Source organism: Myotis yumanensis, unplaced genomic scaffold, assembly GCF_028538775.1.
Source record: "Myotis yumanensis isolate MYYU_CA2020_CCGP unplaced genomic scaffold, mMyoYum1.0.hap1 SCAF_1, whole genome shotgun sequence".
In the NCBI taxonomy this organism is placed as follows: domain Eukaryota; kingdom Metazoa; phylum Chordata; class Mammalia; order Chiroptera; family Vespertilionidae; genus Myotis; species Myotis yumanensis.
In genome coordinates, this window is record NW_027223752.1 from 156988849 (window position 1) to 157003985 (window position 15137).

The 15137-nt window shown below is 40.9% G+C and overlaps 1 protein-coding gene and 1 pseudogene across 5 annotated transcripts in view; one reads left to right on the top strand and one right to left on the bottom strand.

Moving 5' to 3' along the window:
- The window catches only part of ELOVL6 (ELOVL fatty acid elongase 6), a 145854-nt gene that overhangs the window by 15342 nt on the left and 115375 nt on the right, over positions 1-15137 (bottom strand). The window lies entirely within an intron of this gene.
- On the top strand, positions 10549-12464 carry LOC139006169 (geranylgeranyl pyrophosphate synthase-like; annotated as a pseudogene).

A 15137-nucleotide genomic window follows, 5' to 3' on the forward strand; every position in this document is an offset into this window, starting at 1 on the left:
GACAACAAGAACATAGCACATATCATTGTCCCGGATCTGGTCATAAGCCTCACTCTCTCGACTCTGAACAATAAGGCTGACTCAGAACAGAGGACAGTACATTTCTCAGGGACACTGTCGGTGCCAGCCATCGGGCTTATGTGTCCGCGGGCAAAGCGGCTTTGTTGGGGTGTGACAATGCTACCACAGGGAGCCACTGGGGAGCTGCGTGGCCAATGAGATGATTGTTAGTTGTGGGAAGCCAGTAGCTCTGCCCCGGCACATCTCAGCCACTAGACACTGCGGAATCATGTGGCTTTTTATTAAAACTGTGCTCAGGGCTTAGACTGTGACATTTGACCAAAATATACTTTAAAGGAGGTGATGTTTTTCCTCCCTAAGTTGCATCATGTTGTGAGATTCTGTGATGCAAGAGTCAAATACGCGGCCTATGTTCTGCTACCCGCAGACCTTCGATACTCATGGCTAATGAGGCTTGACACTCCTCCTGGCTACGCCTAGACATAGCATCAAAGATTCCAACCACTCTCGGCCACTACCAATAGATTAGAGTTGCAAATTCCAATCACAGTGCTCTCACTTACTACTCTCATGACTGGGCACATTACTTCACTTCTCTTAGTCTTTCTTCATCTGAAATGATAATCATATCTAACTTGCAAATTACTTCTATAAATTTTACAACAATATAGGTAGGAAAAAAAGACAATATAGGTAGGTATTTAATTAGCATAGAGTCTCTGATATGTAAGTGCTGAATATTAGTTTGCACCAATTATTATGTAATTACTATTTTTTGCTATTTTGCTTGATTTATCTTTCATTGTTAAAAAATCACATACCTCACTCATCTCCACGTGTCAGGTAGGAGAGGTGAAAGCTAATTAAAAGCCTAGGAAACCGATACACAGAGAATTTGATTTGAATTGATGATTATCCATGTATTAAGTATTTTATTGTTAGGTATTTTATTTCATGAGCCAACTTTTCACAAAATAAGTGTCGGCTACCAAGTTCACAATATGATATGAAATGAGCATTTTTCCATAAAATGTCTTGAAGGGAAGACTGTGGGTAGAGAAAAGCATCAGGTGACATTTATCTTTTGATCAGATGATAAAGATTATTCCAAATCTAGGGCCTTAAAGAGGCTGAGAGACTGGGCCATTGTGTTTAACGGGGACAGATGACTACCGCATCACATGCCTTCCCCAGCTGTAGGGTCACACCGGCAGCCTTTATTTGGTTTTAGTTTTTTTGTGTGTTGTTTTTTTTGGGGGGTGGGGGGGGAGAAATATATCTTTTTTCTTGTCAGAGCCCAGATGATAACAGCTAATGGAATAGGAGAGGGCCCAGTAGAGAAAGAAGTGGATGTGTCTGCTCCCCGTCAGCTACATTAGGCACCTGCAGTAAGGAGATCTGGAGTAAACCACAGGCCTGGTTAGCTGAGCTGCTGCTTCTCAAACGAATGTTCTGGATCCCCAGTCCAGAGGAAGCCTGTTTATTCATCAATAGCTATTTGCCATGGCATGTATGTACCCAAGGAGGCACCAAGCATGCTCATGGGACTGTTAGCTGAGATCCTCAGAGGTGGGGGAGGGACCCTTCGCATTTGTACTATGTACATTTCTGCATTGACTATTTTAAAGTAAGCATATATTAATTACATTGACAATTTAAAATTGACATATTTTTAATAGGCGACTAGGTACGATGGCTACAACTGAGTCAACAATCGCAGCGACACCTACAAAGTTTCACCACACTGCATTGGGCCTGGTGAAAAGACACAGTCATTTACTGAATCAACACCTATGTCCTCCACGCCCACCAGTGTCAGAGACTACAGTGCTCCCTACAGGATCTCTACAGCGGATCGCAGAGACAGTCAACATGCACATAAACATATAGGTGTTCGACATAAATGAAGTTCAAACTCTGACACAAACCATTTGTGGTGCTGACACATACTGGGACTCTGTGTGGTTGGGAGTCACCTCTGGATACCTTGTGTGCTACACAAGTCGATGTTGGGATGTCCAGAGTAAAAGTTTGGAAAACAAGTTCTCATTTTCAGGTTGTATTTGTTTTTTTCTTTTACAGGGTTTTGGTTATTTCCCCCTCTGTAACTGCTGGGGGTCTATCTGAAGAAGTGTGAGACACATGGCTAACTTTCTTTCAAACCCAGGCACTCACCATGAGGTCTGACCATTTAGCAGCTTGAGAAAAGAAGTGACTCTCTATTTTAGATTTCCAATTTTAATGCCAATAGGAAGTCAAAGCAGAATATCTCAGTAATGACTATAAGAATTCCAGAATTCTGCCATGGGAAGAGTCTTTGGTATAATACTTTCAATTACTTCAATATGAACATCAATAGGTAGTAACATTACATTTTTATTGTTTCGTTACTGGCCTTCAATTAAAATGCAAGGTATTTTGAAATTAAAATAAGGCTTCTGAAGTATTTTTTATTTGAAGTATCAACCACTCCCCGAGCCTACCACTCTGCTCACTCAATAACCAAAGGGGCAATTAATTATTTCCAGGACTGGACAATGAAAATGTTTTATTATACTAATCCTATATAATAAAAGCCTAATATGCAAACTGACCTAACAGTGGAATGATCAGTTGGTGGGGCCGGCATGCAGGTGGCGCCAGGCCAGCCAAGGCGGGTGCCAGCAGGCAGAAGGAGGGGACGGCAATCGGGTTTGGGGGGGGGAGGAAGGGGCAGCAACCCACAGCGGAGGAGGGGCGATGGGGGGGCGGGGCCGGAGCTGTCCCCTGGTGGTCAGTGCACTCTCACAGGGATGTCCAGGGGAGCGGGCCTAAGCTGTCAGTCAGACATCCCCTGAGGTCACAGGCCAGGCTGAGGGACTCCCCGCCTTCGTGCACTGGGCTTCTAGTGTATATAATAAAAGCCTAAGCAACTGTTAAAGCAGAATGACCACACTAACCAGTCGCTATGATGTGCACTGACCACCAGGGGGCAGATGCTCAATGCAGTAGCTGCCCCCTGGTGGTCTGTGCACTCCCACAGGGGGAGCGCCACTCAGCCAGAAGCTGGGCTCAGGCTGGCAAGTGTAGTGGCAGTGGTGGGAGACTCTCCCACCTCTGTGGCAGCGCTAAGGAGCAGTAAGCAGTAAGGAGCGAGGGTTCCCGGACTGTGAGAGGGTGCAGGCCAGGCTGAGGGACCCACCTGCCCCCCAGTGCATGAATTTCGTGCACTGGGCCTCTAGTATCCTATAATCAGAAAAAGAATAAAAAAGGTGTGAGACTTTTTTCAGTTGTCAAAACATGGCAACAGCTGATCCAATAGTAGCATCTCTTTCTAAACATAGGGAGAGGTCACTGATTTCCTGATAGCAAAACACACTGCCATTTGTCTTAGACTGACATTTTCCAGAGTAGGAAGAATAGTAATGATCCCAGAACAGGTTAAACAAATTCACAACAACCAAGAAGCTCACTGGGACGCCTCTAGACTCGGGCAGTGAGGCAGGATTACAGTGTTTGCGATACTGAGCAATGGCATCTCCACATCAGGATCACGTAAACAGAGTGGACCCACCTTCTGAAACCTTTCCATGCCTGATGACAGGTATCCTCAACAGACAATGTCTGCTTTAGTCTGGTCTAGTATTTAGCCTTTGCTAAAAACACATTTTTAAATAATAGTGTGGATTTTGAGGGCCCTTCTATCAGCAGTTAAATGGGGCTATACATTGTAGTCTCTTGATAATTTACTCCCTCTGTGCCTCCACTAACAATTCAGAGAGCACAATTTCACTCTTTACTGAATGGTCATTTCTAGGTTTGATTCACTTACTGTGACTGGAATCTTTAAGTGGGTATCTCCACTTGAAAGTTCAAATGTCTCCCAAACACCTTGTGGTTCAAGGCATATGAGGCTAAAATGGCTTATTGCATATATATCAAAATTTAAAACACATACATCCTTTGACCTTTCATTGTTAGAAATATAACATACCCTTTGGCTATACTTGCAAAAGTATACCAAATTGTATGTTTTGTAATATATAAATGACGGTTAGCACATAATGTAAAGTCCACTGACACGAGAATGGTTATATAAATTACAATAAACACAGTATAGTTAGGTATAAAATGTGCTGCTTTAGGTGCTGATATAGGAGAGCTCCGAGATACCTGATGATGAAGTGAAAAATCTAAGGCGCCGGACCATTCTGTGTGGTATGATCCAATTTGTGTACATTTTAAAAAGGTGATGTATATATGTACTAACAGTTATAAAATATCTATGGAGGAAAACCCTTTAAACTGTTATCAATGATATCTATTAGAATTTTGTTTTACAATACCCATGTATTTCTTCTTTTTCAGAAGCCACTGGAAACCTAATTTTAAATGATCATTTCTAATATTTATAATCGGGTAATCCTTAGGAATTTTTTTTAATAATAAAAGAATGACATATTAAAGGCCTGAATGCTATGTAGATAGTCAGTAACTCTTTTGCTTCTAAGAGATCAGAAATGTTAGATGAATGAAGCTTTAGTCTACAGGGGTATCAGAGAGCCAACAACAACCATGAAAAAGAACAGACATAAAAACTGAGATACATGGAAAGATAGCAACGGACTGAGTAAGAAAGCTGAACCTAAATTAGAATGCGCAAAGGAGGATAGTTAAGGCCTTTTTGGAGAAATATCACTTACGCCCCGAGGTATGAAGTAGCTTCCACTATATTTCTTGCGATGGAATCAGTTACATATTAGCATATATACGGGCAGGCCTGGGAGGCATGGCTGGTTCCGTTCCAAACCACCATAATAAAGAGAGTTTCACAATAAAGTGCGTTGTAATCATTTTGCTGGTGGAGGGTCTCGCCCTCAATTTGTAAAAAACCGCAACATGTGTGAAACTCAGTAAAGCGAACCACAATAAAACGGGGTATGCCTGTGGGGAGATTCATGAACTTCTAATCAATGCTATATGCTGCAGTGTCGAGTATGTCAGAGCCGAAGGCTTCGTGGAAGAAGCTATAAGTGAGGAAAGTCTTGCAGCGCCGAGAAGCGATCTTATGTAGCAGAGAATGTGGTTCTGCCGCAGACACACGGAAGGTGGAGACACAGTGACTGCTCTCTCCACTCACCACAAATCCCTCGGTAAGTCAGAAAACCAATCTGAAACAGATGTTCTTATTGAATGTTTGGTAAGCGGGGTTGCTTTCAATTCACTTTCTGATGCATATGTCTATTCCCTTACCTTGTAAAGCTAGGCATAAAAAAATAGCCTTCAGAGTCTGAATGTTGCTTACATATGACTGCTAGTGCAGTCCTTGCATCTGGCGTGTGCAATGTGGATATAACTCACATGTTTCAGGCATCTGACAAGGCTAAGAAATGCTGGGTCCAATTTGGCAAACTCACCTGATAAAAACCAGCCTGGTAGAGCAGGGAATAAGAAAGGGTGGGGAGATTAAAAATAAGTAATGATAATAATAATGACAATTGGTACAATTTCTCAAAAGAAATGTGACACCTAGCTATGGAACTTACCACATGTTAGTTATGATTTGAAATTTTGATTAAGAATGTAAGCTGTTTCATAAAACAGACAAGATTTTCTTTTACTTCAGCTACTATATTATGTTTTAATCTGAAATATATTGTCACGACGAGTAGCTTCAGCCCCAGCAGGGCCAAGCGTGGAGGGCAGCCACTGCTTACTTCACCCTGACTCTGAGGCCACCAATGTCAGCCTCAGTTCTGGCTGACAAGTACTTGACTGTGCAGGTATTGTGCTAGATGCTGGCATGGTATTCCAGTAGAGGAATGTTATTGAACTCTGACATTATAAAATGTGATTCTCATTTTATAATCATCCTGGTTTGCAGACCAAGAAATAGGCTGGGAGAAAGGGCAGGAGACTGGTTCCAGGTCACACAGTCACTAAGAAGCTTCTGACTCCAGTTCCAGTGCTTTGCCTTTCACGCAGCGCTGATCCTGAACTCCCCACCAGACTTTCATTTAGGATAGTAGTTCTCAACCTGATGGGATATTACAATCACCAAGAAGCATTAAAATATGCCTAGGACCCATCTCAGAGCAATTAACTCAGAACCTCAGCCATGGAAGAAACCTATGGGTTCTAGCTGTGGATTAGGAACACCCTGGAGACTTCACCCTCCAAGAGGCTTTCCTGCTGCCCTACTCCCCCACCCACCTCCAACTCCATGAACCTTCAGATGAAGTTGCTCAGGTAACTGATGAAGAACACTGCCTACCCATGCATCACTGCTGTCCTTGATGAGAATCCTTGTTCCTGAATGTGAAGCCTCAGGGTTCTGCTAAATTTTACAAAATTAATGTCTTCTGGTGCTTTCTTCCTGTGCCTTCTTTATTCAACCAGGGACGGGATGCTACCTAATGCATTCCAGGGCAGGGCAAGTGAGACTTGCCCATGACTAAGGGTAATGGGCTTTCAACTACTGATGGAAAGAACAGTGTGCTGGTTTCTGGACTTCTACAACGAGAACAAAGAGATCAAGTACTATCATAGTGTCTCCAACTGAGTGCAGCAGAAAATCAAAATAGGACGCTGCAGGAACTGGAAAGAACCTAAAAATAAATGTGGGCAGTAGTGAAGATGAACGTGAAAGCCACAAAACTCACCGGGATCATCGAAGTGTTAGTCATCTTGTTTCTAAAGAAAACGTTGTTCCTCTGGGAAAGTTCTTAATCTCTTTTCCAATATTACCAGATTATTAGGACAGTGACAATTCCAGTGCCAGGACTAAGAGCATGGCCCCATTAACTCCACTGCACAGTCTTAACTAGGTTTCACAGTCACATAAGGGAATTCCCACCCTCCCCCCACCCCAAGGAATGATTCATGACAATTTCATTGGAAGAGTATGTGAACATGATAGTCTCTCCCCTACTCCAACCAACCAACCAACCAACCAACCAAATAAACAAATAAAAAAGATAAAAGATAAAAGAGGGAGGGAGAGAGAAAGAAAGGAAGAATGACATCATGACTGTCAGTTTTCCACATCCTTAGAACTAGGACTAGGAATGCCCTTTAGGATTCCAGCCCTAAACTTCTGTGAGCTCATGTTATAACTCTAAGAAAGGGAGGAAACCTAAACCATAAACTGCTGGTCTTTATCTGCCCACTTCCTTCCTTTGAGTTTATCTAAAAATCCATTCGATTAATTTTTACAACATTGTTATTTTTCTGAAAATTTCATAGTTTTTCACAGTAAGTGAACTATTATAATCATAAGACATACCAGAGAAAGTAAATCTGAACAATATTCATGTCACAAATAGTAAGTATATATGCCTACTAGGTGATAGGCCTGGTGTCATATCTCACTTCTATAGAAAAGTGTTTACTGTTTAAAGAAACCAATCAAATATCACCACTCAAAAGAGATAGAAAAAGCAAAGATATTCCTTTCTAAATTACATCTTTTGTTAATATTTTTAAAGAGATAGATACAGACCTCCAGGAAAGTTTCTGGGGGATTTTCCAAAGGATTACAGAGCCTGAGACATCTGGTGATCTCTTTGGCAGGTGAACTTGGTGATGTGGTAAAGGGAGTCAGCCTCCCCATCTCCCAAGTCCTTTGGCATCTGAAGTACAGTAGTTCTCAAACGAGATCAATTCACCACCACCATCATGAAATTAGTGGGATGGGTAAAGACAGACAGATAATGACTGAAGCCCTTCGATGACAGCTATCGACTTGCTAGAAAGTGCCTCTTGGCAGCTGACCAGCAATCATCTCAGAACATTGAGTCTGTAGGCTAAACACTGGCAGGTGTAAAAATTCTCTGTGCTGTTATTCCTAGAAATCATTGGAAATTTATCTTCCAGGTGAATATTAAGCTCTTCTACTGTGAAGTGTTTATAGATGGTGCCCAGATGGGTCCCCCTTCAAATGTGTCACACTGGCAGCAGATGGCAGTGCCTGGGCTGCAGAGTCATCTGCTCCTCCAAAAGAAACCCCAGCAAAAAATCCACACATGCAATCTCTGAACTGGTGGCCAATTTGAATTCTCTTATTTTAAAATCACCCAGGATGCTGGCTTGGCTACTCTGACAAGTGTCAGTACCCAAATGGTCTGTTCTGGGACCCTCCATTTCAAGAGTTTCCTTTTGCTCAAAAAAAGCCTGAGAATTTTCATTCTCCGGCACCTCGATGCCCAAATCAAATTTTCCCATAATTCTGCACGATGAGGCAACAGGAACTCTTTGCCCCAATTTAATCACAAAATGATTCTGAACACGAAAATATTAGCATAGATAAGCACATTTGTATACATTTGTGCATACCAGGTCTAATTTGAAAAATAAAAATTCACTCTTTTCTTTAATTCTTCTATAGATCTTAGCTTGTTTCCTGTCTGGTTCCAATTTTTCCATGAATCCAGATATTTGAATAGAGAATTCAAACAGGACAACTTTGATAATGACTAGCAGCAAAGAGTAGAGATGACTGCCTTTAATTACTATACCTATAAAAAAAATCTATATATATAAAAGCCTAATAGGCAAATTGTCCCCTCGGGAGTTCGACTGGGAGACCAGGAGTTCAATCGCTCGCTATGACGTGTGCTGACCACCAGAGGGCAGCGCAGAACAAAGGAAGGCCCTGGCCAGCAGCCAGAAGGAAAGCCCTGGTGGGCAGCCAGAAGGCCCTGATCAGCCCTGATGGCCGGCCAGGCCTGGGCACCCTACCCAGCCTCTAGTTTTATATATAAAATTTCATGCACCTTGGCCCAAGCACAAGACAAGCACATCTCTCAGTAATATTATACATGTAAGACTTAATAAAACATTAATAATTTTAAAAATATATAATACCCATTGAAATACTATATGTGAAAATATTCCTAATATCTAAGGCATCCTCTAGATTAATTTTAAGGTATTATTAGAGAGGCAGCCCAGTGCTAGGCAAAGAAAATCTGGCTGTTAGATTCCTAATCTCGTCTCCTCTTATCAAGTGCTTTAGGGCATGTCTCATAATTTCTCACTTGTTTTATAAAATGGAGATGGCATTGTCTGATATTCTGCCTGCATCATATGTTGTCACGAGGATCACATAAGCTGATGGATGTTAAAATTATTCACTCAACAACATTATTGTTGATACCAGGACAACCTCTTTCATCAACAAATCTTTTCCTGACTACATCACTTTCATTTATTTCATATATTCTCATATATTTCAAAGCAAACACACTCATAGTAACTGTGTTCTGTGAATTTTAAGAGCTGGAAACATGCTTAAACTCTCCTACCTGTTCTGACTTTTCTCTTCTCTCCCCCACCCTGAAGTCAATACATGGCTTTTATTGCATCTTTAAAATATCACAAACAGAGCTGAGGAATCATCCAGCCTCTTGCTCTTTCTATAGCTGGGTAAGTTGGATCATATTCACCAGCCTGCTGAACTGTTCCTTTTTCACAAACATAGATAACATCCAAAATTTTCCTGACATCCTTGTTTTTCACTGTTGTGGCTTTTGCTGAATCAAAGCAGCTGAATTTGATACAAGTTTCCCTTAAGAATCAACTCATCTTCCTGGGCTTGAGACACTACCAAACAACAGCAGAAGCAAAGCCTAACCTCATCTGAACCCTGCGGATCTATTTTTTGCCCAAGAAATTTCTAATTTCAACGAGAGAACCATTCTCCTGAATAACGACATTGAGGAAAAGTGAGCATGTACAGATCTCATCTTGTAACAGAAGTCCAGTGGAACAGCCTTAATCCTGCCCTGTGCATGTCTGCAGATCGTGTGAACAGTAGCTAGTTTCTTTCTATTTCCCATTCATTATCAGCCTGGAGCCTCTTTTTCTTTCCAAGGAGACTGAGTGCTACATTGATGTAATTGAAGTCCCTCTGTAGGGTGCCTCTGGGGCCCTTCCAATAACTGCGGCCCTTCAGTGTGATGTCCACGTTTTCTGTGATGTGGACAGTCTGATTGCTGAGAATGATCCTCATCCTCCCAGTAGATGTAGTTAAGAGTGCTATTCTGCTTATTTTTGTGCTTTTCTTTTTTTCTCACAAAATATTTTAAAGGTTAATCTGTTAGATTTCAATATTCTGGTAACTTTCAAGAAAAGACATCTGTATGTACATTTGTCTCTTAGTAGGAAATGGTATCTAGCTACTAACAGATTAACAATTGAAAACAACAATGTTGAGTGTGACCTGGACAGCGCATTTCTTGAGGCTGAGGAGGGTGGGGAGTTCTGGATGCAGGAAGGGGAAGGATTCATGTAGGCATCAGGAGGAGCTATAATGTAGGAAGTCCAGGACCGGTGGTGCAGAACTGTGATCTCATTGTTGAACCATCAGCTTTGAAATTCAACAACAATGGAGAAGACTCAAAAATAGTCCAAAGAATTCTGCTAGAACCCCACAAGTACTTGCTATAATTACCAAGTAAACAAATGAGAACCAAACTTTCAGAGGCATTTAATCATTGGCTAAAAGTTCTAAAAGACAAGCTTCAGATTATCATTGAAGTGAGGGAAATGTAGCATGATGCCAGTTTACTCATTGATGATATTGAAGACAACTCAAAACTCCCACGTGGCACATCGCATCTATGGGATTCCATCTGTCATCAATTCTGCTACTTACATATATTTTCTTGGCCTAGAGAAAGTCTTATCTCTTGATCACCCAAATGCCATAAAGCTTTTTACCTGCCCGCTTTTGGAACTCCACCAGGGACAAGGCTAGATATTTAATGGGGGGTTAGCTACACTTGGCCCCCTGAAGAATATAAAGCTATGGTGCAGCAAAATACAGTTGGACTGTTTGGATTAGCAGTAGGTCTCATGCAGTTGTTCTCTGATTACAGAGAAGATTTAAGGCACTACTTGATAAACTTGGGCTTTTTTTTCCAAATTAGAGATGATTATGCTAATCTACACTCAAAAGAATATAGAGAAGACAAAAGCTTTTGTGAAAATATAACAGAGGGAAAGTTCTCATTCCCTGCTATTCATGCTATTTGGCTGAAGCCTGTAAGCACCCAGGTGCAGAATATCTTGTGCTAGAATTGAAAACATAGATATAAAAAAATACTTTGGGGAAAAAAAGAAGATGGCAGATGGCAGGACAGCATATGTTGTGGCAATATCTTTACTGACACAGCTCCTAGGGCAATGGAAACTAAGGAGAAAATAAACAAACGGGACTACAGCAAATAAAAAGCTTCTGCACAGCAAAAGAATCCATCAACAAAACAACAAGAAAACCCACAACAAAACTGCAAGAAAACCCATATTTGCCAATGTTATAGCCAATAAGGGTTTAATCTCCAAAATTTATAGGGAACTCATACAACTTAACAAAAGGAAGATAAGCAATCCGATTAAAAAGTGGGCAAAGGACCTAAATAGTCATTTTTTGAAAGTGAACATACAGAAGGCCAAGAGACCTATGAAAACATGCTCAGTCACTGTGAGATGCAAATCAAAATGACAATGAGGTACCATCTCACACTTGTCAGGAGGGCTATCCTCAACAAATCCACAAACGACAAGTGCTGTCGAGGAGGTGGAGAAAAAGGAACCCTCGTGCACTGCTGGTGGGAATGCAGACTGGTGCAGTCACTGTGGAAAACAGTATGGAGTTTCCTCAAAAAATTAAAAATAGAACTCCCATTTGACCCAGTAATCCTACTTCTAGGAATATATCCCAAGAAATCAGAAACATCAGTCAGAAAGGACATATGCACACCTATGTTCATAGCAGCACAATTTACAATAGCTAAGATTTGGAAACAGCATAAGTGCCCATCAGCAGATGAATGGATTAAAAAAAAACTGTGGTACATCTACACAATGGAATATTATGCTGCTGTAAAAAAGAAAGAACTCTTACCATTTGCAACAACATAGATGGACATGGATAGCATTATGCTAAGTGAAATAAGGCAGTTGGAGAAAGATAAATATCACATGATCTCATTCATTTGTGCAATATAATGAACAACAGAAACTGATGAACAAAAACAGATCCAAAGGCAGAGAAGCATAGAACAGGACCATCACACTTCAGAGGGAAGGCAGGGGGAGGGTGGGGTGGAATGGGGGTAAGAGATCGACCAAAGGACTGTATGCATGTATATAAGCATAACCAATGGACACAGACATTAGGGGAGTGAGGGCATGTGCTGGAGAGTGGGGGTGGCCAGGGAGAGGTCAATGGGGGAAAAAGGAAACATATGTAATACTATGTGTAATACTTTAAACAATAAATAACTTTAAAAAATACTGTGTACATTATCATGAGAATGTAGGTTCTTTTGAATACACATGAAATACTCTTAAAGAGCTTGAATCCAAAGCCTATAAATAAATTGATGTTTTTGGTGGGAACCCTTAGTTAGTAGCTCTAATAAAAGACAAGTAAAATGTTCAAAGATGAGAATGAGTAATATTAAGCCCTTCTTGATTAGGCCTGCCTGATAGCTTATTTCAGTTGATTGTATTTTAGCCTATCTTTTAAAAAATTTGGAGCAAGCTCTTTGTCTCTAATAACTGAGTGGATAGGGGTGATGTGGGTGAAGTGATTTTCATTTAGAACCACTCTGTAATCATTGTACAAAATTGAAGGAATCAAAAGAAGTCACATTTAAATGGGTCTAATTTGAATGTCACAGTGTACTGTGGCCAACTCTGCCATGAATGTCTGATTAATTCTGTCAATAAAAAATTCAACTTCCAAAAAAGGAAAAAAGAAACCAACAACATCAACCACAAAAATGCAGAAAGCATTAAAGCCCATTTAGTCACTGCTTCTCCATCTCTTCAAGTTCACAGAAATATCTCCATCTCTAATGTGACCACAACACATATGCTACCAAGCTCATGGGAGCTGAGAGTTGGTATACTTTGCACTTGCACTGGCCTAGTATTCTATCAGTCCTATCCTAGGAGCATAGTATTATTTTTTCCACAGAGGAATATATGTATTTATAACCCTTAAAGTAGAAAAAGCTTAGTGTGTGTGTGTGTGTGTGTGTGTGTGTGTGTGTGTTTATATATATATATATATTAATTAAAGTTTATATATATGATAGCTGTATCAAATTTTCTTTGGGACATAAGGCTGGAAGTGGGCTAAACCTGTGAATGACCTTGGGCCCTTGAGCACTTTATGAATAATAGGAACTCAGTGGGTATTTGTGTACTATGATAGTTATGATTATGACTAGGATTGGGCAATAAAAACAAAATGTTAAAACAGTCTGAAGACCGAGCTATTGAACTTTCCAAATGCAAAACCGAACCCTCCAGACTTCTACATTTCCTCAGGGGAGAAGGTCTTCTTACTTTATCATCAAATATGAGTGTATGTTAAGTGTTCCCTCCACCACTGCCCCTCACTTCCCAGCCATCCCAACAATGAGGATGAGGCCTTTGAGTTTTAAGGCTTTTCTCCCTTCTGGAGGAAAATCCAATTTCCATCTAATGATTGAGAGGAGAAATGAAAAAATACAGCCTAGAACACAAGTGGAGGTTAGTTGGTTTGTGTTTGGCCTTTCTGAGCTCACTTTTTGGCCTTCTCCCTTGATCTTGTTCCTTTCCCTTCCCTTACTCACATCCCTTCAAAACTCTGGGTTTCTAAATACAGATTCTTCTGCTTCTCCATCTCTTAAAAGAAAAAAAGCCCATATTTCACAATTAGATGTTAGAGGACAAATGTGATTGGAGGAGGGAATGACTGAAACTCCCTTACTCTTCCTAGAGTGTTAGGTGAATTTTCAATGGATAGAATTGTAGATAATCCAGATCTTTAAAGAGTTCTGGACAGGAGAGGGCCAGGAGTTTTTAATCACTCATTCATTCAATCAATTATTTCCTGAGCATTATGTATGTGCCAGGCATTATTTTGGCTGAAGGAGAGGCCTAAAACTTTAGGACCTGGAGAAGTTTAGAGAGAATGTGGATGCGGCATTAGGTACTGGGTCTGCACCAGGAAAAATAAACTCAACAGATAGGTCTCACATTTCTTGCAGTTTACATTTTAAAGCAGGAAAAGAGGTAGTATGTTAGGAAATGTGTACTATACCAGATGATAGGGAGTGGGAATGGAGGTTGTTATTTTAGATACAGCATATCAATAATATGGTAACATCTAAGCAAAGACCTGAAGAAAGTGATGGAGTGAGAGGTTGTTTTACATCCCTTGACCCTGGACTTCACTGGATCCCTAGGTCAAGTTGTACCCTATTCTTTTGTCTTCTGGAGCTGGAATTGCATGAGCCACTAAGTCCCGTATGTCATCAAGAAGATTATGGTTAGGGTTCTGCCTCCAGTGGGCTGGAGTAAAACCAGAGAAATAGGCACAAGGCCAAATCTCACATTGTTCCATCTTTATTACTCAGGGAGCAATTTTACTTAAAACAAGAGTACTAGAAGTGTCTTAGGTATCTCCCAGTCCAAACTCTTATTACCTTGGGCAATCACTTATGCTAACATCAAAAAGGTGGATTTCCTAGTTAACTAGTGGCCCAGTACATTGATTCGTGCACTGGTGGCATTTTTCGGCCTGCCGGTTTCGGCCCAATCCTGGCAGGCCAGGCTGAGGGACCCCACTGGTGCATGAATACATGCAACAAGTCTCTAGTATGCATATAAGGTCTTTGGTTAATCTCTTCCTGTCCTTCTCTCTCCCCCTTCCCCTGAGATTCATCAGTCTGTTCCATGTTTCCATGCCTGTGTGTTGAGCGTCTGCCCCCTGGTGGTCATTGTGCATCATAGCTACCGGTCAAATGGTCAGACTGTTGCTTAGGCTTTTATATATATAGATGAGTTTTAAAATATTGGAATCAAAGAGAAATCAGAAAGTCCAAACATAGGCGGCATGTGCCTTTGATAAAAGTGCTAAAATGACTTCCTGAAATAAAGCAAAGTTTCCAACAATAAAGAGATAGTAGAATGCAAGCCAACTTAATCAAAATTACCACAGCCATAGTGGTGTTGCATGGAACTATTGCGGCACAAAGATGGAAATATAGAACAAGCCAAGCAGAAAACTCAGCACCAGTATCGCACAGTCACAGCCAGCAGCAACACCAGAAAGAGATGAAGAAGTTGCCTGATAA